The 27834-nt window shown below is 38.9% G+C and overlaps 1 protein-coding gene and 2 long non-coding RNA genes across 3 annotated transcripts in view; all 3 read left to right on the top strand.

Annotated features, from left to right (window-relative positions):
- Window positions 1–27834, top strand: part of LOC105923251 — a 152977-nt gene that overhangs the window by 107330 nt on the left and 17813 nt on the right. The window lies entirely within an intron of this gene.
- LOC118557691 lies at window positions 1656–2908 on the top strand. The gene is made up of 2 exons (XR_004927939.1): window positions 1656–1743; window positions 2721–2908. It is a non-coding gene; the product is annotated as an uncharacterized LOC118557691 (long non-coding RNA).
- LOC118557690 lies at window positions 16689–19557 on the top strand. The gene is made up of 2 exons (XR_004927938.1): window positions 16689–17497; window positions 18459–19557. It is a non-coding gene; the product is annotated as an uncharacterized LOC118557690 (long non-coding RNA).

Genomic DNA, 27834 nt, shown 5'->3' with positions numbered 1-27834 from the left:
AGCCAGAATATTTTTAAATGGGAGGCCAACATTGGGCAAAAAGCTTGCGAGGGGTGGCCAAGAATAGAAAATACGTTACAAATTACATACAGTACTCAACCATTTCCTGCTTCATAACACTTAACAGGAATGAGCAGGGTTAGAAAATAGCTGATGGTAATATACCTGTATATATAAAATAATCAAGTAAAATACTTGTTCACACAAATGTACTTTATTTAAAGTTCAAAAACTGATATTAGTCCCAAAAACCAATTATTTTCAAAAAGGGAATTTAGTGTCAGAAGCAGAGCCAGTAGTGGTGAGAGGATTGCTCCTGTTAGTCTGTTAGTCAGTGATCCGTTGTATATATTTTTATCATTAAAAGTAAGATAGTAAATACACAAAGCTCTCAACCTAACCCTAGCCCAAACATCCCTGCTACAGCGCAGGGTGGTTTCATGCAGTAATTTGTTTCACTCAGGGTAAAAAGGCTTCCTTGCTTTATAAAACGGAGAAGCCCGGTTATGTAGGAATTTACCCAGAACTTACTCTGGATTTCCACTAACCCGGCTTTGTGAAATGAGGCCATGGTGTTTTTCTGGGCAGAAAAACTTCTCCCTCCCCACAGAAAGAACCGATCCAGTAAAACCTGGATGATTTTTAAAGCTACTAAGACATAAACGCTTGAATATCTTCATTTGTTTATTTGATGCAGTGATTTAAAGTTGATTAGAACTTTTAAAGAGTAGAAATGTACAAAAAATGGTGTTTCGTTTTGTAAGTCAGCAGCCTGTCAGTAATAATACCTGCAGACTTGACTTTGTTTAGGGGTGTGCAGAAAAACCTAAAAGTTAATTAGATCTATAAAGTAGATTTAACAGAAAGGGGTGAACCCAGTAAAGCTGCTCAGTTACAGAAAAAGGAAGAAAAATCACATGAAGGAGTAAAAATGTTCTTGTTTTTTCATTTACAGCTGATCCAATCTACAAAACAGTTGGTGACTCTGTTGTCCTGAATCCTGGTCAGGTTTTGGATCCCATTAGTAGCGTAACCTGGAAACAAGAACCGGACTTCGCCTTGGAGTGGGACGGACCAAGCGTTATTTGTTACAGAGATTTTAAAGGTAAGTTAACTTGTGACTGGAGCATAAAGTGACGTAAAACCTGAGACCCTGCAGATTCACATCAATTATTTTCTCTTTATGTGGTTCCTGCTTCCAGATCGCTGTAGCTTGAATAAAAAAGATGGAAGCTTCACTATAAGCAACTTGACAGTAGAGGACAGCGGCATCTACACACCTCAGATCAACCATAAAGTTCTCAAGAAGCTGGAACTCCAGGTTATTGGTGAGTTTAACAGTTTTGACTGAAGTTTGTTGAGTTTTAACCTGATTGATGTTGATGGTAATCTGTTCCTGTTTCTGTCAGAACCGGTCCCAAAACCTATGGTGTCCGTAAAGTGCAACAATGAGAAGACCCTCTGTAATCTCACCTGTGAAGCTAAGATCAGCCCTGATGTTGGAACTGTCACATATAGATGGAGAAATGGAGAGGAGGTGCTGTCCAACGACAAAGAGCTGGTTATAACAACGGTATGAGTAGGAGGAATCCTGGAAGAACCCAGGATGAGAACTTGATGGGCTGGTTTAGAGATGTTTTCCATTTGTTTCTCAGGATAACAAGGAGAGCTCCTTCATCTGCGAGTTGGAAAACCGTGTCAGCAACAGCTCCAGTGATGGAGTTGATAACCCCCTTAGCAGTGGTGAGTTACAAACACTTGAGCGTGTCCCAGCATGAACAACCTGTTAAAGGTCATGACAAACTATTGGATTTAGATCTAGACTTGGACTAGGCCACTGTAAAACGTTTATTTGGTCTTTTCAGTCATTCGGAGGTGAAGTTCCTGATGTTCTGTCACAAAATCCCAGTTAGTTTGGGCTTTGGGTCACAAGCTGACGACCGATCATCCTCCTGTAGAGTTTTCCAGAAGATAGCAGAATTCATGATTCAGTCAGTTGTGGCAAAACACCAGATCCAGTAGCAGCAAATGTGTTTATGATGTTTTTACGTTTTCATGATGTAAAGCTTATGGAACTGCCTTGCAGCTGAAATGTGCTGTACATAAAGGTGACTTGACATATTGCTGGGTCATGATCTCTGACCTTAACGGAGACAAGTGAGGCTTGCTGAGCTTTAGATGCTATAATGGATTCTTCTGTGACCTCCTGCATGAGCCATGAATGAGCTCTTGGAGTAATTTTGGTAGGTTAGCCAGTCCAGGGATAGTTTTCTATCGTTCAATGTTTGTGTGGATAACGGTTCCAGCCTTTTTACATTCTCTTCAGTTCCATAGGAAGGAGGACCACATCTATTCAATGACTTTACTCAAACGCAGACTTTGGTGCATTAAAATCTGCTTTGAATTAATTTATTAAAACTAACTAAATACAGCAGGTGTTTTCAAAGAAATTCGGACTCAAATCCTGTTCTTGTATTGCTAGATTAGGAGAATTCAGTCTTTTGAACTAAGCCTGAAATAATTAGCAAACTCCAATATTTCCGTCAGCTCTGACCAGCTTCTCTGTCTCTGCTGAAGAAAAGCTTCCACTTAGCATGATGCTGCCACCGTGGTTGGGATTGTGTGCACGTTACTTTTCTTCAACTTAAAGAAAAACAATTCAAAGTATCCCACATAGGCTATATGATCAATTTATGGTTTTAATAATTCTTTAGTTTCAGGGAATCCTGGAGCAGCGGCTGGACTGGCTGTAGCCATTGTGTTCTTGATTGTGGTTCTTGCTGTGGTTGGACGTTTTGTCTCTTATTGGTGCAAAAAAGGTAAGAATGCACTAAAACGTCACAGTTTCCTGTGTTATTATAACGCCTTTTCAAGTTCCCTGTCTTCCTCCTTTTGATCATAAAAACAAGCAAATCTAAGAGTGCAGCATATTTGTTAGTCAATCTGTTTCCTGCAGATTTTGTCCTAAAGCAGAACGATTCTCTGTTTATGAGTTTCACTTCATTCAAAAAGCAAAGAGCTGGTTTTGTTTATGTGTCTTTGAGCTCATCTCACCCAGAAATTACTGTTGTTTGTGTTTAAACCTGAACTGTATAACATATATGAATTATTTAACACTGCTGTCTCCACTTATATTACAGAGAAAATTCCCACATGGAAGGAATTTTGTAAGTTAGAAAATCTTCTGTAAATTATGCACAATTTACATATAAGCTACTTTGAAAATGTAACATATGTATTTGTCTTTATTGCAGGGTGTTGTGGTAAAAATAAACCAAAGGGTAAGTTAAAAAGTCTTCTGTTATCAGTTTTACATTAATTAATCTTGATATTTTAATATGTTACTTAGACAGGATGTAATAACTGAACGAGGAAAAAATGATACAAGATCTTTAAAGAAATTATCACAGCTGAAAACAGCGGCTAGAAAAGTATTCACACCCTTGAATGTTTCCTCCATTTTGTCATGTGACAGCCTCAACTTTTAATTAGTTTTACTGGGGTTTTACAGTTGAAACCAGATGTTTACTTAATGTGTATAAAAACAGCCATGTCATTGAATCTGACTGAATTTTTCCAGTTTTAAGTTTGCTATAATTACCAAAAATATTTCTATTTGGTGAATATCAGAATAATGAGTGGGAGAAATAATTCTAAAAGACACATTTCGGTCAAAGTTTTAACTTCCAGGTTGATGTATTGTGATCTTGTTTCAATATTTCCACATAATGTTCTTTCCTCATTACACAATTTTTTTGTGAAGTGCACCAGTCCCTCCTGCAGCTAAATACTACCACAGCACCATGCTGCCACCACCGTACTTCACAGTTGGGATGATATTCTCATGTTTCCAACAAGCTTCCTCCATTTCCTTCAAGTTTGTCCATGCTCATTATGGTGAAACACTAATTTTAGTTTAATCAGACCACAGGACATACCTTCAATAATATGAGTTTTGATCCCTGAAGACGTTTTCAAACTCCAGTCTTGGATTTTATGTTTCCTTTAGCATAATGGCTTCTTCCTCTCTGAGTGGCCGTTCAGCTCATGTCTGTTCAAGGCTTGTTTCACTCAGCATGAGGAGGATCTCCACCAGCTTCAGCAGCATCTTCATCAGGTCTTTAGCTTCTATTCTGGCCTTTATATACAGATGTTGCACCATAAATCATCTCTGGGACACAGAACCCGTCTACGTCCTGAATTGTATGATAGCTGGACATCGCCACACTGTTTATACCAGACTATAATTGCTTGAATAGATGGATGGTATCTTTAGGCATCAGGAATTTGTACCCAAGGAAGAATCAGACATGTGGAGCTCCACGATGCTCCTCCTGATATCTTGGCTGATTTCTTTTACATTTTCTGTGATTTCACACAAGGAAGTTGTGCTTGAGGTGTTGCCTTAAAATACATCCACTGGTGAGAAACTTACAGCGATGACATCATCATCTAGGCTTTCTCAAATCGTTTAAAGGCATCATAATATTATTGTCTGTAAACATCAGAATTTTCATGTCAAAAGTTTCTGGCATTGATCAGTTAGGAGAGATTTTGGTTGTCCTGACATTGAACATGAAGCTTGTAGTCTGTTGTTTATAGACCGTATGTAAATATCTGGTTTCTACTGCATGTAATAGATCAACACAGAGGAGTGCATTATTATGAAATTAGAGGAAAAATCAGAAAAGTGCGGCATGTCGTTTCTCCAGCACCCCTAAATAAAATGCAGTGCAACCAGCTCCATTTAAAAAAGCCACCTAAATATTAAAAGGACTCCAGCTGTGATTAGTTTAATCTGATTATAACTGCAGCTGTTCTGTTTGTGGCCTTAGATGTTTGTTGGAGAACATTAGAGAACAACCTCTAGAAGACCAAGGAACGTAGCTGATAGGTCAGAGAGAACTCCAAAAAAAAGGGAGAACGTTGTGGAGGAGTTTAAAACGGGACACAGTGTTGTAGTTAATGACAAATCGTGACTATGGAGTTTACGTTTTATTTCTGTTAGTAAGTGTTTGTTAACACTGAAGGTTAGAATTAGCCAGGATACATCTCCACTATCAGAGCGGCTCTAACACTCTAACATGTGTTACCTTCATTTCTAACAGGTCAATATGCCCGTGTGTCTATACAAGGTAAGCCAGTGTCTCTATTTAAAGGGCCTATTGCTCATTTTCAGCATTTTAGGAATATCTAATTTCTTAACTTACCGCTGTCACATTTCTGGCTGCGTCTCTTCATAGCTGCAACAGAAATAATTAATACTGAAAAAAAAAACAACAGCTGGTTTTATGTGTGATCTCCCACATAAGATTTTAAACAGTGTTTTTCTGGGGTCCAAAAGTATTTAATGGTGTTTTATCAGCTTTAGTAAACCTTGAAGAACAACAATTTCTTATCAATTGAAAGTCTTTTCTTCAGATTTATTTAATTAAGGGTGTAAAGCTGCTTTTTTTCTGCAGCTGTTATGAAGATAATCTCTCTTCTACTCTACTGAAACTGTTGACATAATGTTATTTTTCTTCACATTTAGACTTAAACACTTCAAAGGATCTTGAATTCAATGGGTGCAGGCCCCGTGAGACTGTACAAAATGTCAATGAAACAGGTGAGACTTACATATTACATATGTATGTGAAATATACCATATTTCACATTTTTCAGGCTTCTGACAGGTTTATTTGTTTATATGCGCTTAAAATTCAGTTTCATGATTATTGTGGGCAAATTTATAAAAAAAAATACATATAATGGTTATTTTAAAGTGCAGTGCAGAACAGATGGTGTGAACTATTAATCATGAATTGCTGTGCAACCAGCTCCATTTAAAAAAGCCACCTAATTATTAAAACAAGTCCAGCTGTGAGTAGTTTAATCTGATTATAACTGCAGCTGTTTTGGTTCTGACGTCAGAGGTTTGTTAGAGAACAACCTCTGGAAGACCAAGGAACGTAGCTGATAGGTGAGGGAGAACGTTTTGGAGGAGTTTAAAACGGATCACAGTGTTGTAGTTAATGACAGATCGTGACTATGGAGTTTACTTTTTATTTCTGTTAGTAAGTGCTTGTTAACACTGAAGGTTAGAATTAGCCAGGATACATCTCCCCTATCAGAGCGGCTCTAACACTCCAACATGTGATATCTTCATTTCTAACAGGTCAATATGTCCATGTGTCTAGAAAAGGTAAGCCAGTGTCTCTATTTAAAGGGCATATTGCTCACTTTCAGCATCTTAGGAATATCTAACTTCTTAACTTCCCGCTGTCACATTTCTGGCTGCGTCTCTTCATATCTGGAACAGAAATAAATAATACAGAAAAAAAAACAATAGCCGGTTTTATCGATGATCTCCCAGATAAAATTTCAAACAGTGTTTTTCTAGGGTCTTAAAGTATTTAATGGTGTTTTATCAGCTTTAGTAAACCTTGAAGAACAACAATTTTCTTATCAGTTCAACGTCTTTTCCTCAGATTTATTTACTTAAGTGTGTAAATCTGTAACGAATTTATTCTGAAATCCACTGCAATTCACTGAAATTCTTAAGCTGTATGCAAATGAAATTTCGTTCAGTACGCACTCTGTGCATACAAAATGACAATAAAGTTTGTCTAAGTCTAAGAAACTGGAGTGGAATCAGGCAGGCAAACAGAACAGAATCCAAACTGATGGTAGGGCGGACAGGTAACAGGCAAACAGACTGGGCAGAACAGACAGGACAGGTTATCAAAAACAGAATCAAGGTGCTGGGAGCTCTTACCAAAAAACAGGGAATGCATGCGTGGATGAATGGGAGATTAAGTGTAACGAACCGACAGGTAGCTGAGGACTGAGTGAGGTTTAAATAAGTGGACAGATAGGTGAGCAGAGTTAACCAATTAATCAAAGGCAGGTGGAAGCAATTGAGGGAGCTAACAGGAACTGGAGAATAAACCTAAGACGGAAGATAAAACCAAGACTAAAGAAAACACAGAAGGAAAATCAGAACTAATACAAAGACCGGATAAATTAAAACAGTACACAGGCTAAACAGAAATCCAAAACAAGACAGAACATAAAATAGAAATAAGCCCAGAGGCAGGAAAGAGAGCTAACTGAACCAAATAATAAACATAAACTAGAACAGAACATTACAAAAGCTGCTTTTTTCTGCAGCTGTTATGAAGATAATCTCTCTTCAACTCTACTGAAGCTGTTGTCATAACGTTTTTTCTTCAAATTTACACACAACCACTAAAAAGAATCATGAACCCAATGGGGGGCGGTCTACTCCAACTGTACAAACCATCAATGAAGATGGTGAGTGAAACTTTCTAACACGATTTTACACAAAGTAACAAATCTGGAGTCATCCCTCATTTCTTCATATTTAATTTCAAAGCAGACAGACTTCTTTTCACTCATTTAAATCAACCAGTGGCTCAGCAGGCTTTCTGGTTTAGAGAAACATGTTCTTGTTGATTCAGACATAAAATGGCTCCTAAACTCACCGGACTGGCCAGTGCCGGCCCGAGCTTCCTAAGCAGAATTTGATTTGGGGGCTCCCCTCCCACCATGCAGAATCACCTATGCTAGAAGATGATTGATACAAATGTCACGCTATAATGTTATAGCGAATATTATAATAATAATCAAATTGTTTTTATTCATTTTTCATTTTGAAACAAAAGACATCCCAGTCAAAACATACAGAACAAAAGAGTAGGACTCAAAAGTTACATCACAAAAACAGCTCAAAAAACACAGACAAACTAATGACAAGACAGATCCTACTACCATACACACCACCCGGACACTCTTGAGTTAAAACTAGATAAATATAATTATTATCATTGTGGTTGTTATTGCCATTCAAACTTGAAGGCGAAAAAGCGGAGGTGGCGAGGTTATAATTATGCTGAAGCAGATGAAAATTCAGATTCAAACTTTGAAATATCTCTTAGTGTTGCCCTATAAAGTAATTCTAAGATGTTCCAATTTTAGGTGTGCCATCACCTCCTCTACCCATCTTTTGTGAGTTGGCGGTGCTGCTTTTATCCAATTAAATAAAATCATTCTCCTGGCCTACAATGAAGAAAATGCCATTGCTTTCCTTTGTCAGTTGTTAATTCTGTTTCCCCCGGTGCCACACCAAAGCCATTTACATTTTTCTTGTAAATGGATGAAAAGGTTTTGAAGATTTTCATCCAGAATTCTTTGAGCCTGGGGAGAGACCAGAACATTTGAGATTTGTTGGCTGGCACCTGTTTACATGTAGGACATGTCGGATCTAACCTGACCCAAGCCAGACGCATGTCGCTCCGCCTAGCTTCACTCACATACATCTTGGACATCTTCCCCCCTCTTCCTGTCAGCTCACTGTCAATAAAACGCGTGCCACTAGAGCCACAAACACATTACATTTTTTTTTTTTTTTTCTGCGTCGCTATCATCAGCGTCACGGGTTAGCTTCGGTGTGAGTGGTTGAAATAGCACGTCAATAAAGATGACAGACAAGTGGCTTATCCAATCATATGCAAGGATTTTTGATAAGGCCCAGCCTTCAATAAAGGCAATTCCTATGGCGGTGTTCCAGATGTATGTGAGTGAAGCTAGGCGGTGCGACATACGTCTGGCTTGGGTCAGGTTATGTCGGATCAGCTCTCTCTCTGTCTCTCTCCGAGGTCGGTCGTGTCTTTTCTCTCTCTGCAGCTTTTACCCCCCCCCCCCCCCCCCCCCCCCCTCTCCTGCTTTGCTTTGCTATGTCTTGTCTTCTGAGCACTTTCTTCATATCAACCGAACTCTGAAAAACATGGATCTGGTAAGCTGGTCTCTCAATACTATTGATAAATTTTTTTCGACGGGTAGGCAACGGAAGGGGGACCCGTCCGGTCCTGATTTGACTTATTTTGTGAGATACACCCTAAATTCCTGGAGGAAAACGGTGTGTCTTTCGACCTTGTCATTCCTGGACGTTTGAAATTTTCACATTGGATTAAGGATACTGGGATCTCTACTTATTGGTTTTTGTGGATTTTTGGAGTATCGGCAAATACAGCGGATGTCGGAGCCATTTGGCCTTGATCAGGCTGCCGGCTGCATGACGCGCTCACTCTGGCTGTGAACGGACAAACCTGGCAGGTGAATGGAGCAAAGCCGAAAAGCTGGCTGCGCTGGAACGCAGACTGACTTTGGGGTTGAACTCAAGGGGAGATGGGATAAAATCTGGGAGTGAAGCGCGAAAAAGCCCAATAATTTGGAAAATTGGATTTATGTGGAGCCAGCAAAAGACTTAAAAGCTGACAGGAAAGGCAGTGCAGCTTGTCTCATAACAAATAACATATTTGGATTCCCTCCCTATCTTCTCCTGGATTGTTATGACGGAGTGCCCAGAAAAGCCCCCGGCTACCCCCCTCCCCCGCTGACACCTGAGGATGCTTCTCTGAACTGTGGGTCGGCTGATAACATCAAGGACAATGGCCTCTGGAGAGTGTTCACGGAGAAAAACACTTTCGCCCATACACACACGCATAACTGATACTCATAAAAACTGATGAATTACACTCACGCGACAGGTCTCAAATGTTTACCTTCTGCATACATGTTGTCTTGTGTTTATTTGTACTTTTGTGCTATGAGGGTTTTTTTGTGTCGGTTGTTTGTCTCTTTATAGGTGAGAGCATAAATAGGCAAACATCTGTCTCTTTTTTTTCCTCCCCCTCTCTTTCCCCCATGTTGTTGCTCTTTCTTCGAGAGTTTCAAGGCAGCGCCTGTAAACTCCGTTTAGGCGGGGTCTGGGCAGTTTGGAGGAATGTGGCCTTGACAGCTGCGCTTCTTAGCAGCGGCTGGCTGGCTGCGTTCCTTGGCAACGCAAGGCCTCAGTCAATCGTTCCCCCCAAATGTTTGTTTGTTAAGTGTATGTGATGGACGGTTGTACTGGAACTGACTTTTCGATTGCAATGCAAATTGTAATTGACAAATAAAATTTGATTGATTGATTGATTGATTGAGCTCCCTGGTCAATTCTTGCCAATTTGTCCCTCGTGAAATGAAGTCTATGTACCACTTTAAACTGTGTTAGTCCATGTTTAACACATACAGATGAAGAATGTATGTGTTCTACTGCCCACCTCCATTCATTATTTGATATGTCCAGCTCTAATTTCCTCCCGTTTCCTTTTTAAGTAGGCAAGGGATGGGGAAGCCACCCTCTGGATATTTACATTGAGCATAGAAACCGACCCCTTAGTAGTCAGATTATTATCCAATAGCCAATCTATCCACCCACTCTGCGGTGATTCAAGAGATGAGAATGTCTTTTTGCAAAATCTCGAATCCATATTCCTTTTCCAGCTCAGCAGCAGATACCATCTTTAACCAGATTTTTAACAGACTCCACCCCAGCTTTACACCAGTCCTTAAATGCTGTTCCCCCCAGAGCTGGAGAAAACGGGTGATTGCCATAAACGGGAGCAGACGGGAGGCATTTCTGTTTTTAAAATGAGTTCTGAATTGGACCCAGATTTTTACATAGTTTCATACAACAGAGTTATTTGTGTATAGGTGCTTGCTTAGGGGCAGAGGGGTACAAATCAGGGAACGTAGGGATATTGGGCTAGATGCATATCTTTCCATATGTACCCATACTGGAGTTTCCTCATCATCTAACTGCGAGACCCAAAACAGCAACTTTTGTAGATTAGCTGCCCCCGGATTAAACGTATATAATTTGGTAGAGCTAGGCCCCCCTCCTCTCTCTGTCTCTCTAGAAACTCTCTTCTTATCCGAAGGACTGTTTTTTTTTCATATAAAGGTAGATGTACATTTATTTAATTAAAAAAAATGTAGGAATGAAATATGGTGTTGTTTGAAATAAGAACAGGAACTTTGGCATTATGATCATTTTAAGAGTTTATCTAACCTGCCAATGATATTGGGAGAGATGACCACCATTCCATATCTGATTTCGCCTTATCCGCTGTTACTTTAAAATTGTGCTTAAACAAATCGTTATATGTGCTTGTTACCATAACACCTAAATATGTGAATTTGTCTTTCATGGTTGTAAAAGTGATAGTCTCCTCGGCTGTTTATTAATTGGGAAAAACACTTTTTTCTAGATTATTTTATAACCCGAAACCCTCCCGAAATGCTTGTGGCAGGATTTGACAGAAAAAGGAGAAGGTCGTCAGCGTACAGCAAAATTTTATGATTTTTCATCACTCTGCGTATTCCCCCCAGTTCAGCAGCATTCCTCAACATTAGTGGAAGAGGCTCGATTGCAACATAAACAATTGAATAACTTAAACAATTGATATAAATGAATGAATGATAATGAAAACATTTATTTAATATGTTTTGTGTTTTGTTTGTATTCAAAAGTTTAAAAAAAGATTTAAGTATTTTTTGTATCATCTATTAATTAATTTTATATTAATACATAACCTCACTGTATTCATTTATAATATTCGCTACAGTCACAGACTATGATTTCGGTGATCCTTAAGAAAAATAAAGATCCATTTAAATGTGAATCATTTCGTCCAGTGAGTCTACTCGGATATGATTATAGGATATTGACCAAAGTACAAACAGCACGGATTGAGCCTGTTATAAGTAATATAATACATCCTGACCAAACAGGATTTGTTGCTGGTTAACAACTTTCCAGTAATCCCCGTCGCCTTTTTGATGTGATATACACTGCTGCTGATAACATTGATCAAGAGATTGTAATATCCCTAGATGCCCACAAAGCCTTTGATAAAATAGAGTATCTTAATTTGTTTAACATCCTTGAGCGATTCGGATTTGGTCCTAAATTTCGTTTGTGGATTGAGTTAATATAGGCGAATCCCCAAGATATGGCAAGAACGAATAACATAATATCTGACCCATTCCCTCTGTTTCGGGGAAACAAGACAGGGATGTCTTCTGTCACCCCTGTCAGAGTAAAGTGAAGTTGAAGGACAGGGAGCAGAATACTATCCAATAGATAGTAGAATACTAGCATCAATACTATCCAGTGAGAAACTCGTAGAACAACACCAGTGCCCCCAATATAAGAAAATCTAAAGAACTTTTTAGGATCTAAATGGGTTATTACTCATCAGTTATTATTGTACTACTTTCTGGATTAATTAGATTAAATCCTATTATTCAAATGTAATTTTAACTCTTAAAGCGGAGATAAAAGACATTAAAATGATGCTGTGCAGCAGGTGAATTTACTGTGACATGGTAAACATAAATCCTCTTTGTGACTCCTCTGGTGTAATCTCACAGGCCTTAGCTTTCTATTGAGACCAAAACGATGGATCCAGCCCTGATAGTTGTGAAGATGTCCTCCATTGATGGGAGGGAGGTTAAGTCAGGCTGTTGTTCTGATCCTGAGGCCATGAATTCATTAAATATATAATCTCTGGATGCGTTACGCTGGTTTATGTCTAATCTCACAGGAACTTTACTCTGACAGGCTTCATCAGCTGTGAGAAAAAGTGAAATAAATGAAGTTTTCTGATCATTTTAGCATCAGAGAAACCAAAGGAGCCAGACTGTGACCCGTCTATAGTTTCTGCTGAGGTGTCGGCTAAACCTGATCAGGACATTTGTTTCTGTTTCTATAATAAAATCTGTAAACACAAACTTAGCTTTTAATGCAGGATTAATCACTGTGTTGATGCTGAAAAGATTTAAAGCTCCAGCTTTCACTCACACAATAATCTTTTTCCAAACGGACAGAGATGAGCACTTCAGTGTCCGCTAAAGAACCCAAACAGTTCTACCTTACTAGTGCCACAGTAACCATCGTTCCAACTGGTGAGTACGACTTTCTAACAATATTTCACACAAATGTACAAAAATCTTTCCTCCTTTCTTAATATTTTAATCTGATCAGACGGACGTTGTGATCCTTTAAAGCAGCCCATCAATAGTTCTGCAGGCGTTCATGTTTAGAGACGTGGAACGTGTTTCTGGTGGTTCAGGCGTTAAAAAAGGCTCCTAAACTCAAGAGATGAGACGTTCTGCAGCGACACAGAACAGACGACTTCACGTTGTGTATTTAGGCTCTTTGTTCCCAGCAGCATGGAGATTAATTACCATGAAGATTTAGTTCAGAGTCTACATGGTATTGTGTAAAATATGCATATATTTTTAGTAGTAAAGATTATTAATACTGTCACGACCCTCATGTATTTTACCGTCTCACTCAGACAGAACATCCTCTGTGTTACATCATGGTTGACTCTGTGTCTCAGTCAGATTACCTGTGAATAAAGGTGAAATTAAGAGGCTAAATGTTATTGGCTCAAGTGGCCTTTATTCACCTGTAGATGGACAGGAAGAGAGGGGAAAGACATGCAGTGGTTTGTTCAAATGTTTTGAAATGTTTTATTATTATTGCTATAAATCACACGGTTGTAGTGTGTGCCGCTCATAGCTTGTGTCTCATTGACAAGGTGATTTTTCTCCCAGAGAAAAATATGGTAAGTTTACATTTTCTGCTGCTTGGTGAAGAAAATCCCAGCAAATTCAGAGTAAAGTGAAGTTGAAGGACAGGGAGCAGAAGCTAGCATCAATACCATCCAGTGAGAAACCCGTAGAACAACACCAGTGCCCCAAATCTAAGGAAATCTTAAGGACCTTTTAGCATCTAAATGGGCAATTACTCATCAGATATTATTGTACTACTTCCCGGATTAATTGGGTTGAATCCTATGATTCAAAGGTGATTTTAACTCTTAAAGCAGAGATCAAAGACATAAAAATGATGCTGTGCAGCAGGTGAATTTACTGTTACATGGTAAACACAAATCCTCTTTCTGACTCCTCTGGTGTAATCTCACAGGCCTTAGCTTTCTATTGAGACCAAAACGATGAATCCAGTCCTGATAGTTGTGAAGATGTCCTCCATTGTTGGGAGGGAGGTTAAGTCAGGCTGTTGTTCTGATCCTGAGGCCATGAATTCATTAAATATATAATCTCTGGATGCGTTTATGCTGGTTTATGTCTAATCTCACAGGAACTTTACGCTGACAGGCTTCATCAGCTGTGAGAAAAAGTGAAATAAATGAAGTTTTCTGATCATTTTAGCATCAGAGACACCAAAGGACCCAGACTGTGACCCGTCTATAGTTTCTGCTGAGGTGTCGGCTGAACCTGATCAGGACATTTGTTTCTGTTTCTGTAATAAAATCTGTAAACACAAATTTAGCTTTTAATACAGGATTAATCACTGTGTTGATGCTGGAAAGATCCAGCTTTCACTGACATAATATATATTTTTTTCCAAACAAACAGAGACGAACATTTCAGAGTCCAGTGAAGAACGCGAACACTTTTACGATACTAGTGAGACCCTAACCGGTGGTCCACCTGGTGAGTAAGACTTTCTAACAATATTTCACACAAATGTGCAAATATCTTTCCTCCTTTCTTAATATTTTAATCTGATCAGACGGACGTTGTGATCCTTTAAAGCAGCCCATCAATAGTTCTGCAGGCGTTCATGTTTAGAGACGTGAAACGTGTTTCTGGTGGTTCAGGCATTAAAAAAGGCTCCTAAACTCAAGAGATGAGACGTTCTGCAGCGACACAGAACAGACGACTTCACGTTGTGTATTTAGGCTCTTTGTTCCCAGTAGTATGGAGATTAATTACCATGAATATTTAGTTCAGACTCATCATGGTTTTGTTTAAAATATTCATATATTACTGTGTGAATGAAGGTGAAATTAAGAGGCTAAATGTTATTGGCTCCAGTGGCCTTTATTCACCTGTAGATGGACAGGAAGAGAGGGGAAAGACATGCAGTGGTTTGTTCAAAAGTGTAGAAATGTTTTATTATCATTGCTATAAATCACATGGTTGTAGTGTGTGCCGCTCATAGCTTGTGTCTTTTTGACAGAAGGTGAAGCTTCGCCCAGAGACAACGAGGGTACAGAAGGTAAGTTTACATTTTCTGCTGCTTAGTAAAGAAAATCCCAGGAAACTCAGAGTAAAGTAAAAAGCTGCAACACAGTGATTGTTTTAATAGACCAGCATGAGAAGTCAGCAAAGCAGCTGTCTAGTGAGAAGCTAGGAAAATCAGACCAGGACACCAACACTAAGGAAATCCAACAGTCTGCTAAAGGAACTAGTGAATAAAGTCTTTTCAGATGTTTGTTTCTCTTTGTGACTTATTTAGGCAGTAAGTCTGTACCCATGTGGGGAAAAGTCAATTTATCTAGTTCAACATAAATAGAGTTGTCCAAAGGCTGCATGAGATGTGAGCAGAACAGATGGTTTATGCTAACGCTGAGAATCACCAAAATGAGGTGGAGAATCTCAGCTAAAAACCTCCTTTAAGCTTTACCTCCCAGACTAAACACAGTTCAAAGCACAACTAATTTTATGTGCATGTAAGAAGAAAGCAGAGACTCAAAAAGATGTTTCTCTCAGTCCTGTTCAACAAAAAAACAAGGTGAGTTAGATTTAATGCTAATGCAAAGATTAGCATTAAAAGTTATGAAAATCTTCAAACTATAGTGCATGTTTTGCCTTTTATGTTTTTGTGGTGAATCATCCAGCTCTAAAAAGCTTTGCCAGTGGTTGCTGCTTTGACTCAGCATCTGACTTTCAATTGTATTGAATCAAGGTTTGGACCCAATAGTTCAGCCAAGACACAAGAAGTACAGTAGTTTAAGAGTTTTATCAAAGCAACTGGTGTAGGTGGGCTGGAAACTGTCTGGCTCGTAATCAGGAACCACTTGAAGGGAAAGGAAAAGGTCAGTGGCTACAGGACACTTAGTGGATAATTGTGTACACTGACAGACAGCCACTGACCTTTCTTGAATCCGGGAGGCACTGAATCCAAGTTTTGGGTCTGAGCAGCTTACTGGATGGAGCTTGGCAGGAGAAGCAATGAGCCAGTGATAGCAGCTTGAGGGTTATCCATGAAATAGTCAAGGGTCATACTCCAAAGAGCAAAAGCAGGCGGAGGTACCCGAGGGTCTTTGTCCAGAAACAGTCCAAGGTCTAGATCCACAAACATGGATGCACAGGCAGAGGTAACAAGGGGCTAGTCAGAGGCTCGGTCAGAATACTTGCAAAGGGTTAATGTCCAGAATCAGAAAGTCAAACGAGAGAGTCAGACAGGGGCGAGGCAAACAGGTAGGAATCCACAGAGCAATCTGAGTCACACACAGGAAGTCAGTCAAGGAATGTTGCAAGGTCTACAGACACAGATGGCATCCCTTGAACTCCTAAACTCAAGGGATGGGTTTAGGAGCCTTGATGTAAGAAATTGATGTCTTTCCTGGTGAAAAAAGGAAACCCATGAAACCTGTTTAATATGGGATTTAAATTACATGTTTTGGTTGATCCAGAGTTCCTCCCTAATTATTTGAGCCCAGTTTTATGCCATCTAGGTTAAGTGATTGATTAAGAAGTTATTTTTCTATTTTTCAGAGTCCAAAGATTCCAACTTCTGTCTTGTCAGAATTTAAAAGCAGAAAAAGTCATCCAGGTTTTGATGTCATCAAGACATGCCTTTAGTTGAAGTAATTGATTTGATTCATCAGGATTTAGGGATAAATATAGCTGAGTGTCATCAGCATATTAATCCCATGCTGTCTGATAATTTAACCAATCAGTGGCACATATATAGTAAAGAGAACTAGTCCAGGCACTGAGCCCTGTGGTACTCCACAAGTAGCTCTGAAGTTTGAATATTTATTATTTACATAATAAATAATAATAAATTCTAAATTCCTAATAAATAATAAATTCCGGTTTGTCAGACAAACCGGAATTTGTCAGACAAATGAGATTTAAACAAGCTAAATGATTCCCTTTGTATATACATGTATAAAATTCCCACTGTGGACAAAAATAAAACTCAGCGTCAGTAAAAGTTGATTGTCTGAATTTCGACACAACGCTCTGCAGAACGTCTGAATATTCAGAATCAGAATCAAGTTTAATCGCCAAGTAGGTTTGCACTTACAAGGAATTTGACTTGGTGTTGATGGTGCAGACAAAAATCGGGAAGTCTTACAAAAACTGCAATCTTTGTATCAGCTGACCATCACACTTTCCTTCAGAAGGTGTTTATCTTCTCCATGTGGGCAGCTCCAGATTTCAGTCGCCTTTGTTAGCAAGGCTTTGAAACTGGATTTAATCAACAGATTTATTTGCTGGAAAATCCACAATAAGTCAAAACTGATTATTATTTTTTAAATTAACTGAAGTCCTATGTTTTATATTGACTCCACTCTGGAAAAACTGTGACAGTAATGAGTAGATGTAAACTTTTGACTGCAACAGTATAAACTTGTTTCATCAACTGTATTTCTACTGTAGATGGCGAGGAAGTCACCAGTGGAAAGGTCTGCCAGAACTTGGACTTCTGTGTTGGAAGAAAAACTCTTCTCATAATTTCTATATTTTTATAATTTGACAGATCTGACCAGTGTACGAGGTAGTAAGGAATCCCTTGAGGATTTCTAAGCTGATGACCAAGAGACCCATGATGAAATTGGTGAGCTAAACCATTTTCATTTATTAATTTTAGACCTTTATTTGTACAGAATAGAGATGGAAAGACATGGCCATTTAACAAAGTGATACATCCAGTTATAAACCCTGGAGCTCAGTGAGGCCTTCATATATAAAATGTCTCCATTGTCTAAAAGAAGCAGGAACATGACAGCAACAAGATGTTTCCTTGCATTGTAAGAAAAACACATCCTCTTTCTATAGAAAAAAACAAATTTTATGTTTTCTTAAATCATATCTGATCACATTTCTTGTTGTTGAAGAACAGTGCGAGCACAACAAAAAAACTATTATGTCATCAGCATATAGGTGGATGGATGCAATTGGATCTTGACCGATATTTTTATAAATAGTGAACAGTGTGGGTCCTAGAACTGACCCTTGAGTTACGCCACCATTAGCATCCAGAGGGCCAGAAGAGGATCCATTGACTTTTACCACGCAGCATTTGGTTTGACAGATAATCACTAATCCAGCGGGGAACACGCTCAGTCAGGCTGATATCATGCAGTTTTGGTGCAAAATGCCATAAATAACTGTATCAAAGGGCTTCAACTGAATTAAATTAACTTATTGTCCCCCATTTGGGAAATTACATTTCAGTACAACCCATCAAGAGAAAGACAAACATGGGCAGACAGGTTCACTGAGGCCTTGCTGTCCTTTTCAAGGTGCTGCCTTTTCACAGAATATGGAAAATAATACATTGGGATGGTTGAGGGGAAAGAAAAAAAAAGTTCGCTAAAAAGGGCAACACAATAATGTTTACAGTCCAATCCATGTATAATGTCATTAATTACAGTTGTTGCTACAATAACTGTACTTCTTTCTTAAAACAAACAAAGTCTTAAATAATTTCTCATTAAATGGTGTTCACGAGTCTCCTCTGTCAAACAGTGTTTCACTCGTGTGTCTGTATTGATAATTCTTGTATCTTTTCATAGAGAATTGATCAGTAGAGCCAAGTGGTCCAGAAACATCTGAAGAAGGTTCTGCAGTCTAGGACCAAAGCTGAAACAGTCTTCATCCGTGTGAGGAACTGCTGTGGACCGGTCCTCTCTGGGAAGACGTGACGGACCTCAGAGCTGTTTAACCTGCAGCTATCTAGTATTTATTAGATGAGCTGATGTTTCAGATATTTGTGCAGAACTGACAGCAACGATCTTCTGCAGAGGGACATTTGTCTCCATCTCAGCAGCAAGTTGAGGAAGCAGTGAAACATCTGCTGTCAGGAGAGATGAACATGACTGCATGAACGGAAATACTAAATGACCAAAGATGCCTGACTCTAATCGTGTCTCTGCAGAAATGTTTCTTTTAGCTTTTTTAAAACACAACAACAGTAAATTATAAGGTTTATCTCATCAAATCTTTCTCATTATGAGTTGGATAAACTGTTTGTCAATCAGTGGATCAGCAGCAACAAACTTTTATCAGAAACCTTTGCACAAAGCAAGTTAATCATGTAAATATAAACTTGTTCTGTGGTTTTATTGCTGTAATGTTTTTGTCTTTATATTGTTGTACATATTTGTGTGTTTGAGTCTTAAAGCATATTTTCATATTAGAAACACCCTGAGCTCAGTGTTTCTCAACTTTTATTTGGGATATTATTTAGAAATCAGGACAACATCAAGTTTAAGGTTCTATATCCTAATGTGTTGCTGCTGGATATTGGGGAATTTTTTTTTATTCTGGAGAATTTAAACTTTTAATGGTGCCAGATGATCTGAGAGACTTGAATTCCTGCAGTAGATGCAACATATGCCCAGAGGTTTACTTTATATCTTAAACTGCATCTTTTTCTCCCTAAAGACCAACATACTAAAGAGAAAGATACACTTGCATTGGAGGACGGATAAAGGTTTAATATAACTGTGAAACTGAAGACTATCTGAGCTGTGATTTAAAAGTGTGAGCGTTTTTGGTTGACATGTGGCAGCTGAATTCGCTGTATCCCCACCAGGGGGCAGAAGAGACCACTTGTTACAACGTTGAAGTTTGTGTTTGGCATGAAAAATGAGAAATAAATGTTTGTATGAAGTAGTTGTCCTTCATGAGGCACAGAAAACAGATAATGATGTAATAAGGTGCTTTTGTTTAATTATTTGAGGCTTTATTTACAGAAATGTGCATTTAGATATTGTGGAGATAATAGTGTGCAGTAGGCAGTAACAGTGGGGTGATTTTCACCTACACACTTACTGCCAGATCGTACTGTAATGATTGTAGGTGTCAATCTGAAATTCAGCCGAACACAGAGTTATGTTAAAAATGGCTTTATAGTAAATGCTGAATGCAGAAGCAGACCAGGGGCCCGTTCTTCGTACGTCGCTAACTCAGTTAGCAGGATTTCATTGTTGACGATTTGGCATGATCTTGGATCGTTTGGTTCTTCGAAACTCATCCTGCACTTGTTGTCATAGCAACATGTGCGCCAGCTTAAACCTGCTCGAGAGCAGGCTTATTTCATGTAAACAGGATTAGATCGCAGCTGTATAAGCGGAGGAGATAGGGAAGTCTGTCGTAGCCATGTCCATTTTTACAACTGCAGCCTGATGTGGAAGGTGCAAGAATAATTTGCAGTTTTTCGAATTAATCGCGTATTGCGCAATAGACAGGATCCTTTAGAGCAGCGCGACAGTGTAATTGTAGAGAGATTTTTCTTGGTGGATGTTATAAACAGACAAACGCATCATTTAACAGTGGCTTTTAAAGAGGAAAAAGTGATGTTGGAGCCATAAATCTAAAATATTTAAGTTATTTGTTTGATGTTTGCTTTTTATTTTTATCTTATTCAGTAAGAAGATTTGTTCGGGCCATTTTATTGTGAAGTTTAGTTTACTTTGAAAGGCTTGCTTCCTGTCGAGCCGTATATTGTATTAGAAAAAACTATGGATGGATTATCTAGCCACGGAGCAATACAGTTTTACCGTGTAAACTGCAGATGACTTGGAAAAAGAAGATTTTCATTTTTTATGGATAAAGATTTTTTTTGTTAAAATTCCCAGTTTGCACGTGTCCTTTACTTCCCGTCTCTAAGGAATGACACTGGAATTTGGATATCTTGACATAACAAGTGCCTTTTTAAAATAAAGTGTAATAATTAAAGGCTACAATTTTGTAGAATATTCTTGTATTTCACTTTTACTTGTCCCCATGTTCTAGTGGGTCCCGTGGAGGCTCTGATATAAAATAACAAAGTAAATATGAGATTATTAAAATGCAAAAATTCATACCGTAGAAAGTGATAGAAACATCTACCATGGACAGTATTTACGCATTAATTTGTCTGCTGCTTTTTGCCAGCCCTCTCTCCTGGCTGTAGCAGACTTTGAGGTGTTCCCTGTCGTTTTAATTAATTGACTCAAATTCGGCATAACCTTCCAATAAAAGCTCTTGTTCTGCTTGAGAGAAAAACTGTGGGCGTTCTTTGCTGAACAGCCAATAGCAGCATTGCTGATCATTGTTTCTACTATCGATACATTTCCCCTTTTAAACAAACGCATGAACGCGCAGTTGTCTCAGATAACTCAATCCAGCCATACTAATCATAAACAACAGGTGTGTTTGAAGAACCCAATTAGCCGGATCATGATTAGCCGGATGAAATCATCTTGGATGTGTCATTTGATCTCGGATGTTTTAAGCAACATACGAAGAACGGACCCCAGGAGTTGCAGGTGGAACCACACAACCGGAAAACACCACAGTGGCAGAGTACGACTGAGGTGACGCGACGATCTGGTGGTGAGTGAGGCAGGTATATGAAGGCTGGAGAACAGGAGAGCAGAATAAGCACTGATTAGTGGCAGCAGGTGGAGCTGGTCTGGTGACGGGCTGAAACTTCAAGTCCAGAACAAACCAAACTAAATCATGACACTTTTGTTTTGGTGCTGAAAATCTAAGTCCCCATTCTAATGCCCAGGATTCTACATTGTGTAATGCTTCTTGTAATTTTTCTTTTGTTAATGCATTTCTTCCCCTCTTCTAAATAACCCCATCATCAGCAAACAATGAGACTCCCATAAATGTATCAGTATAAATGTCATTGATAACTGTATAAAAATAACTAATTATACTGCCTTGAGGTATACCATTTTCTGCTTGATAACATGAACTGAATTCTCTGCATTTTCTAACACTAATACTTCTTTCAATTAGGAAATTTCTTACCCACCCATAGATTTCACCTTCCATACCCATCTGTTTTGTTTTAATCAATAATCCTTCTTTTCATAACATTTCGTATGCCTTTTCCACATCTAGAAATATTGCTATTACACTTTCTTTGTTAACTTGAACATTTCTTATCTTATGTTCTAAACACAAAGCTGGATCTAAGTACTTTTACCATTTCAAAATCTGAGCTGATAACATTTAATCTTCTTAGATTCTAATAAATATTCTGGTCTGTCAATAATTTTTTCCATGATTTTACCCAAATAAGATGTGAGAGCTATTGGTCTACAACTTCCTGCTAAATTAGGATCTTTTTCAGGTTTACATATTGGGACAATAATGGCTTCCTTCCATTTGTTTGGTAATTTTCCTTCCTCACATACCTTGTTATATAATACTAACTATATTTTTCTTACATCACTAAGATTGTTCAGCAAGCAATAACTGATTCAATCATTGTCTGAAGTTATTTTCCAAGATTTCTTTAAAGCCTTATTTAATTTCATATTAATTGCAACCTCATCCTCTTTATTCTAAAGTATACCAATATTTCACTGTAATGTTATTACACGTCCTCTTTTTCTTTAATATTAAGATTCTATGTACTGTGTATCTTTGCAAATGTTTTTGCTAACAAATCAGATCTACTTTTGTTATGTGTTATAATATTTTTATTATTGTCTTGAGAATGACATATACTAGTCCTACACAGTGGTCAGAGGGATTTTAAGCCATTCTTCTTGCAGGACAGTGGCCAGGTCACAACATGATGCTGGTGGAGGAAAATGTTTCCTAACTCGCTCCTCCAAAACACCCCAAAGTGGCTCAATAATATTTAGATCTGGTGACTGTGCAGGCCATGGGAGATGTTCAACTTCACTTTCATGTTCATCAAACCAATCTTTCACCAGTCTTGCTGTGTGTATTGGTGCATTGTCATCCTGATACACGGCACCTCCTTCAGGATACAATGTTTGAACCATTGGATGCACATGGTCCTCCAGAATGGTTCGGTAGTCCTTGGCAGTGACGCGCCCATCTAGCACAAGTATGGGGCCAAGGGAATGCCATGATATGGCAGCCCAAACCATCACTGATCCACCCCCATGCTTCACTCTGGGCATGCAACAGTCTGGGTGGTACGCTTCTTTGGGGCTTCTCCACACCGTAACTCTCCCGGATGTGGGGAAAACAGTAAAGGTGGACTCATCAGAGAACAATACATGTTTCACATTGTCCACAGCCCAAGATTTGCGCTCCTTGCACCATTGAAACCAACGTTTGGCATTGGCACGAGTGGCCAAAGGTTTGGCTATAGCAGACCGGCCGTGTATATTGACCCTGTGGAGCTCCCGACGGACAGTTTTGGTGGAAACAGGAGAGTTGAGGTGCACATTTAATTCTGCCGTGATTTGGCGAGCCGTGGTTTTATGTTTTTTGGATACAATCCGGGTTAGCACGCGAACATCCCTTTCAGACAGCTTTCTCCTGCGTCCTCAGTTAATCCTGTTGGATGTGGTTCGTCCTTCTTGGTGGTATGCTGACGTTACCCTGGATACCGTGGCTCTTGATACATCACAAAGACTTGCTGTCTTGGTCACAGATGCGCCAGCAAGACGTGCACCAACAATTTGTCCTCTTTTGAACTCTGGTATGTCACCCATAATGTTGTGTGCATTGCAATATTTTGAGCAAAACTGTGCTCTTACCCTGCTAATTGGACCTTCACACTCTGCTCTTATTGGTTCAATGTGCAATTAATGAAGATTGGCCACCAGGCTGGTCCAATTTAGCCATGAAACCTCCCACACTAAAATGAGAGGTGTTTCAGTTTCATTGTCCAACCCCTGTATGTCTAATGGTGTATTTTTACTCAATGACTCACAGTACTTTCTCCAATAATCCCATTTAGCGTTCCATATTAACTCCACCTGTTTCCTTTATAGTAAATATGCTTCTGAAAACAGATAATCTTTTCTGATATTTTTAAAAGCCTTATTCTGCTGCTTTATTGCTGCTGTACACTCTAGTGTCCTCTATGGTGCTAATTTCTTCTTTTTGTTTCCACTATCTTTAGAAATAGATTTTTTTTGCTGCATCATTTATACTTTTACTAATAACAGAATTTAGTTCATTTATTTAATTTTTTTAAATCTAGAGTTGTTAAATTACCCTCACTCATTACCTTAAACTGATTCCAGTCTGCTTTGTCAAATTTCTGATTCGCCTCTATTTCTATCAGTGGTCCCTGTGTGTCTAAACCTGATAAATAAAGGACTGTGATCACTACCTATGGTGTGTCTTTTGAAATCTCTCCAGCTACAAATACCAGCAAGAGATCTGGAAATCAATGTAAGATCAAATGCAGATTACTTATCCCCGCACTAAACGCCCCCAAGTGCCTAATCAGCTATCAGATCTATTGATTTCTTGTAGTAACGCCCCGTTACTGTCATCTTGACTGCCCCACAAAGTGCAGTGAGAATTAAAGTCTGCACACCAAACTGTTTGTCCTCTCCAGTGATCTAAGATTGATTTTATGTTGTTTTTTTTATTCATTACATGGGTTATAATAATTTATTATTATAATACTTCCCTTAATCACTCATATTTCTACAGTCATAATTTCTAAATCCTTTATAAATGCAGTTGTATATAGTTCATATTTAATAAATATAGCATATTCCCCTCCACTGCCATCCACCCTGTCTTTACGTAAAATTGAGTATCCATGAATAATAAAGTCCAGTGTTGGTTTGAGACATGTTTTTTAATGCATATCATGTCCGGTTTAATTTTTAAAGTGTCAATGAATCCTTTAAACGCCTGACCTTTTGCTATCAGACTACAGATGTTCTATTCTAATATTAACATTATGTAATGTTATGAGAAGCCCCTTCTGATGAATCTTCTTCTTGTCTGAGATCAGCATGAGTCTTTGCCCAGGATAAGTCCTTGACATTTAAATAGCAGTTGCTTTAACAATGATTTTTATTTTCACTGTATTAGTCTTTACTTATTCTGAATAATAGATCATGTCAGCAGGAAACAGAATCAATTTTTCCAATGTAATGGTAGATTGGCTATTATCTGAAACTCTGTTTTTGGAATTGCTTCCTTACTGTTTACCATTTTAACTCCTTCTGCTTATCTAATCCTCTTGTCTGTTCTAATTTGCTGACCTTCAGCTACCTGTTCCCTTACTATGCGCCCTGCATATGCTGCATAGTGGCTTCCTACTCAGTTACAACACTTTACAGAATTATTCCCACCTACAAAGATAGAGATATATGGTGTGACGTATTATTAAATATGTAAATAAATATGTGCTTTCATGCTAAAAAATACTTTGTTTTATGCTCTTAAACAAAGAAACATGTGGTAGTACATACTTATGAATGTATAAATTAATGCATTTTAGATTTTAATAAAAAAAAACAAGCTGGATTGTTCATTTAAATTAATTTCACTCTCACATTTACAAACCCAAGCCTTCTTTAAACACCGACAATAATTCTTCATATTTTTGTGCATCCTGCTTGCAACTGGAGCCTAAGAACCTTGAAAAACAACACTTTTGCCCGGCTTCCTATATCTGCTAACACTCTGTAACTCTAAGGTACCTAATTTGGCAACGTGATTCAGTTTGTGAAGTACAGATAACAAAACAATGAGCGTGAAATTATGAACCATCTGTTGGGTTTCTGCATTGTTCTCACCAAGTGAAAACTCTTCTTCAGAACCAATCTCGGCCCAAAATGGTGATCTGCAACCGCATGATCTACTTTCAATAATTATTAGCCGGTTAATGTAACTTTAATCTGCAGAAAATCCGGTCAAAATTGCTCCCTCTGCGTTTATTCAAGACGGGTGCTATGTCAGCCTTGAGTAGGAGAGACCCATCCAATATGGCGGCGACACAGAGTGCGCTGAAGCACGTAATGAGGTGTTTACGTACATAACGTCTATAATCAATGCAGAGTAATCTGACTGCAGATCAGGGCGCGCCTCAGTGTTGAGCCCCGCAGTCCGGGGTCCTGGGGAAGAAGTGTGGCTCAAGGGCACAAAGGGGGACAAACTACGCACCTCAGAGGGATGTGCGAGATACACCGTTTCAAGGAAGAAGAAGACGGAGGAGATGACAGAGGCAGCCGGGAAGAAAACAAGCAGGTGACCGAGAGGATGCTGTCTACCGGCTCCTGTCCTGCCGGGACGCCGGGAAGCGACGCTAAGACCCCCAGCAGCCCCCAGCCTGCAGAGGGAGCGGGGGACGGGGCCAAACTGGTGGTCTGGCTCTGCATCAGTGAGTACCAGCCGCCGATGTAATGCAATTTGTGGATGCTGCTGAGTCGGTGGGTGTGGTTGTTTGTGAAACCAAAACCTGTAGACTGGTATGGTAGAGTCCCCATACCAGTTTACCATAAACTAGAATTTAATAATACATTTCTGGGACTGAAATACATCACAGCTGAACAAAAAAATTGCTGGCATGCAAAAAAATAAAATTAAATAAATAAATAAATAAATAAAAGAACACAGACGCAACGTGTTGCTCTAGAGTCCCTGCACATTTCTCAAAGCCTGCAATTTTCAAGCTAAATGTTGCAGACTACAGTAATAATGCTCAAAGAGCAAGGTACCCAGAGCGCAAAGTAACTCAAAATAACTCTAGTTACCTCTGGGTTACATCTGCACCGACCCTATCGCTTATATGCGCTGACCAGAAGTGAGTCTGTATATATATATATATACATGTTTATATATGTACATATGTGAATATATAGTCTGGTTTGGAGGGTCTTTTGTGAACAACCTGAAGCCCCTTGGCATTTAGATGCTGAGTTTGGGGTCCAAACATGTGGGGCCTTTCATGCTGTTGATGGTAAAGGCAAAAGAAATGACACTAAAATAGCTTCTCCATGATATTACCTTTCCTTTCTCTGCAGTTTTACAGATGTTTGTGAACGGCTACAGCGTGAAGACGGCCACCAAGTTCCAGGTGTCCGCCATCATCCCCATCCTCATCATCCTCTTCCTCAAGAGCGGCCATGGTAGGTCTTAGCATAGTGGTGACAACTGTCACCATTATGCTGTCAGTTGTCAAAATTATAATTTAATTAGGCTTGATTAATTTTTGGCTGGCATTTGGGCTCTCTTTCTTCTTTTTTTGAACGTCTCCTGTCTGGCAGTGAGCTGCAAAGGTCACTTTAGTTCAGCATGGCGAAATTACTTAAACTTAGACTTAGACAACTTTATTTGTCATTTTGTTTGCACAAAGTGCGTACAGAACGAAATTTCGTTTGCATACAGCTTGAAAAATCACAGTAAATTGCAGTAAATTTCAGGATAAGGTGCAGCAGTGATTTATGTAAACAATTTAAATGTAAACAATGCAGGGGAAATAGACAGTGTGCGATTTACAGTGTACAGGTGAGTATTATTAAAACCGTGCAATATACGAATGTGGTACAGAGTCTATTTGTGGCTTCAGCAGTTCAACAGTCTGATGGCATATGTGCAAATGTGTAAATGTGCAGATATACGAATGTGATACAGTGTCCATTTTGTGACTTCAGCAGTTCAACAGTCTGATGGCATGTGCAAATGTGTAATATACGAATGTGGTACAGAGTCCATTTGTGGCTTCAGCAGTTCAGCAGTCTAAAGCATATGTGCAAATGTGTAAATGTGCAGATATATGAATGTGATACAGCCGATGCCCGGGAGCGCAGCAGGTGGTTTGTCCCAGGAATTTGATGGTAGCTCTGGGGTGATGGTTAATATTCAGTTTTGTTTGTTTATGTTTTGACCAATCTGAATAATCTGAGTGAATTTGACTTTGGAAAGGGCCTTGGGATGATATGTATCATGAATTGACGCTATATAAATAAAACTGAATTGAATGCCACAATATTCAAAGTTAATTATGGTATGTCTCGTTTTGGTCTAATTGCATGAAGATTATTACCACGTTAACTCTCGTGGTCATAATCCCCCCGTTTTTGTGGATGCTGTCCGTTTTCAAGATGCAGGTTATGGTTTGTGCCTTCTCATTTTCTCTAGAAAGTGGGAGTGCAACAAAAAGAAGTGACAGAGACAGAGTTTTATCACAGAATCTCAGCACAATCAGATCCGGCT

The sequence above is a fragment of the Fundulus heteroclitus genome, chromosome 24, assembly GCF_011125445.2.
Source record: "Fundulus heteroclitus isolate FHET01 chromosome 24, MU-UCD_Fhet_4.1, whole genome shotgun sequence".
Classification (NCBI taxonomy): Eukaryota; Metazoa; Chordata; class Actinopteri; order Cyprinodontiformes; family Fundulidae; genus Fundulus; species Fundulus heteroclitus.
Note: the sequence above shows the minus strand (reverse complement) of the source record. Positions and strands in the feature narration are given on the sequence as shown.